Source organism: Micropterus dolomieu, linkage group LG17 (genome assembly GCF_021292245.1).
Source record: "Micropterus dolomieu isolate WLL.071019.BEF.003 ecotype Adirondacks linkage group LG17, ASM2129224v1, whole genome shotgun sequence".
Classification (NCBI taxonomy): Eukaryota; Metazoa; Chordata; class Actinopteri; order Centrarchiformes; family Centrarchidae; genus Micropterus; species Micropterus dolomieu.
The window spans coordinates 38,438,313-38,442,286 of NC_060166.1; the positions used below are offsets into that span (position 1 = coordinate 38,438,313).

Consider the following 3,974-nt stretch of genomic DNA (forward strand, 5'->3'; position numbering starts at 1 on the left):
ATCCTTTCCTTGATGTTGTCAGACACCTGGTGAAACAGTCTGAGCCTGTCGCTGGCAACAACAAGCACTTTTTATGGACGTCATTTTGACAGCAGCAATCGCCCTGAAGGAAGACGTTGCAGCTTCTGCAGCCTGTTCAGCTGCTAGTGTTGTGTGTGTTTCAAAACCGGTCTTAGCCGAGACAAGACCATTTTTGATGGTCTTGTCTCGGTCATGGAGGACTTGGGATTCTATTTCGAGACCAGTCAAGACCGTAACTTTGGGAATATCAATAAATTGCTGTGTCATGTAATGTGGGGAACTGGTTTTGGTCTTGTCTTGGCCTCGGTTTGGGCGGTTTGGGCACTAGTATCTACTGCACAGATTTAAAATGGCTCGTATCGACTCATCATTTTGACACCAACATATGTGGAAATAGGGCCCAGGTATAAACATACTGAAATTACCCTTTAGATTAGATTAGAAAGCTTTTTTAATCCCAAAAGGGGAAACTCAGCTCACATCAAACAAAATAAACCAAACAGACGGCCAGTACTTGCACACAGGACAAGAATTAAAAACAATACACGCATTAAAAGCCTTCTGAAGCCTGATTAGAGCTGCAGGTTGTTAGAAATATTAATGAAAAAGTCTAATTGCCTGAGCTGCTCGGTAGAACACCGGGGCATCTTCATTCGCCATTTTTAAACACAAAACATGGTACGAGTTTATGAAATATTATGTTTTGTTATGAAAGAAACTCCCCAACAGTTTATACAATTGAAATGATGGTTGAAGACATTTTTCCTGCAAAGACAAGGCCTTGCACAGAGAGCAATGGTTCCCAAGCCAAGTCCACTGAGCTCACGCTACCCTAAATGTCAGTTCCCTGACCGGGAATTGAACCCGGGCCGCGGCGGTGAGAGCGCCGAATCCTAACCACTAGACCACCAGGGACAGCTGGTGATACTGTGACTGCAGCCAAAGTACTGTTTCAATTCAAGTCGGCATCCAGCCAAGTACAGTCAAAGACCCGGATGTGTTCTCGCTCCGCCCGTTTTACCGAGCCTGCATTGATGGTGACTTGTGTGGACTTCGGATAGCCGGATATCCCAGAATGCATTTCGCCGCCAAAAAGCGGAAATGTCGGACGAGAAAACTGTAACATATAATACTGCTGTTCTTGTGTCACATATTGTAGTTTTAAGAGTTTTTCATGCAGGAATCTAGCTGTTTAAACTACAAATATGTGGTTGATTTCTAAATTGCTACAATGTTTTCGGAGATGTGAGGTCCCGCTCGCTAACGAGTCCGGCCGCCATCAAGTCCTCTGCTGTTCCAACTGCTGAATGACGGAGTGCGTGCTCCCGTTCCTGGGAGGTTGTACTTCCGAGCCAAACTCGCCAAGTCTGAGCTTTAAAGTGCAGAAGTCCGAACTTGGCGAACTCGGTATTGAGAAACAGCCATGGTGTGTAAACACGCCACAAAGGAGGTCGACGTGCATATTTTATTATTGATGGTTAAGGTTAGCAGTAAAGTAGCTAGCTAGCTACTTGAACTTTAACGTAGCTAACACTATGTAGCTAACGTTAGCAATGATGTATCATGGTAACTTACATAACGTAAATTAAAACCAAAAAAGCAAAACATACTAATGTTGTGTAATTATGGTTTAACTCGGGAAACAACCGCCGGTCTCCTGGGTCAGGGACCAACTCCCCCCCGCACACCTTAAGCCGATGATACACGGAGCAACTTTTAGAGCAATGGTACTGGGCAATGTTGCTGTCAATGGTAATCAGTAAAGATTACTACTGTAATCCCCTTCCCCCATCACTCCGCCACCGCTCTCCGTTCAAAACATAGTCGGACTTGCCACTAGCAACATTGCCCAGCAACATTGCTCAAAAAGTTGCCCTTTGTATCATCAGCTTTAGTGTTGGACTTTCATTGCTATTTATATCCCACACACGCTCATTTTACCCGTGACAGTAGGCATAAAATGGCGCGCCGTTTCACTGCAGTCTAAACGGCTGATTTTTTACTCTGTTTCCAGTCTTTATGCTAAGCTAGGCTAACCAACTCTGACACGAGATCAACAATCCATCTGAGCGTCTCACTCTCGAAGAAAGAAAGAGAAGAACTTTATTTCCCAAACTATTTCTCAAATCTTATCCAAATGGGACAATTTCTTCTCCGCCTCTCTCTCTCTAAATATTTTGTTTGATTTTGGCCTTTTCTAGTCACGTTTCCCTTCGTCTCTTTCTCTTTGTGTCCTTTTTAAGTCTGACTGGTCACCAAAATGCCACCAGACGAGCCATTTATAGAGAGAGAGAGAGAGAGAGAGAGAGAGAGAGAGAGAGAGAGAGATGGAGGTCATTTGGTGTCGTGGGAACAGCTCTAAAAAAACACCACCCTCCTACAGAAAGAAACACACTGCTCCACAACTGCTTTCAGTGTCTCGTCACATTTCAGTCCCCCCTCCTCCAACACACATATCCTCATCAGTTCCTCCTCTCTCTCTGTGTCTTTCTCTTTTCTTCCCAGCATCTCTCACCCTTTCCTCCTCCATATATTGTAAAACTGAATCTCTACGTATCCTGGTGTTGAATTTCACAACATTTGTACGCAGTAAAATGTCTCCTGTGCCTGTTGTACTGTTACATATTCTCTCATCAGATTATTAGTGCTCTTGTATTAGTGTAAAGGGAAGGAGAGTTTATTTGTATAGCACACTTCAACAACACACATTATATATATATATCTCAATGTTTAAAAGGAGTCAAATAGAGTAGTTTATTGGTTCATTCTACTGGGGTATTTATTTCCTCTCAAGCAGGATTTTACTGCTGTAGTTGTTAAGCTGGAGCTCATTTTGAACTGTTTTTAACGGACTGCAGCTGATCCAATGAATCGACTGACTGTTTGGTTTGTAAAGATTCTGCCGTTACCCGGAGCCCGAAGTGACACCTTCACAACGCTTGTTGTGTCCGACCAGCAGGCCGAACCTCAACGTTATTAACAAACATAAGGTTTTACAATCATTCAGAGGAGAAGCAAAGCATCTTCAGCCAAACATTCGCCAGCTGTCCCTGGTGGTCTAGTGGCTACGATTCAGTGTTCTCACCACCGTGGTGTGGGTTTGATTCCCGGGAATGTAGGTTTAGGATGAAAGAAGCTCAGTCTGGATGGCTACTCGATACTTTAATGGAGTCAGGAGGCTTTCATCTTCTGAGATCATTGATCACTGTTCCCACCCGTGGCTAACTGAACTCAGAAAGAAAATGGCGAAAAACCAAAGACCCCGCCGACCTTAAGGGCTACCAACTGATCCTATCCTCCTTCTCAACAATCATCAGTGCCGCCAAAACTGCGTTCTATAATGACAGAATTAGCAGTGCCACTGACTCGAGGAAATTATTTTCCACTTATATCTCTACTAAATCCTCCTCCAGCACCCACAAACTTGTCTGCTGATACTCTTGCTTCCTTCTTCACAGGCAAAGTGGCGGCTATAACTAGTTAATTCTCTCAAGATCAACCATTCTATTCGCTTGTGGTCAAAAAGTCAGGTCATAACCAGGCCAGCAATTTAAAACAGGCAAACCCATCCAGAAAGGGGTCAGGCGGAAACCGCTGGAAGGCAAAATAGACAATGTGGAAATGGGCCGGTGTGTATAATGAAGAGCTGATGAGGGACAGTGGGAACAGGTGTGCAGTGGGATGTGTCGGGTGATGGGGAGAGGGGTTGGTGCGGGGCAGGAGGAACCGGCTGGGTCTGAAATGACAGGAGCGTTGGCATGTAGCAGGACGGCAGCAGTTTTGACAGAGCAAGCCAGCATCCATCAGGTCCTTCTTCACTTCACTGAAGGGACTCAAGTTTAAAATGTAAGACGTCTACAGATGGGGCTTCAGCCTGTCAGATTTATTACTGCAGTGAAAAATATGAAACACGTTCTCACTCTGGATAGGGGCCCCATTACGTGGGCCGCAAA

General features: G+C 44.7%; 1 non-coding gene across 1 annotated transcript; it reads right to left on the minus strand.

The window, feature by feature from the left end:
- Positions 1 to 864: 864 nt before the first annotated feature.
- Positions 865 to 936, minus strand: trnae-cuc. The gene has a single exon. It is a non-coding gene; the product is annotated as a tRNA-Glu (tRNA).
- Between the last annotated feature and the right edge of the window lie 3,038 nt (positions 937 to 3,974).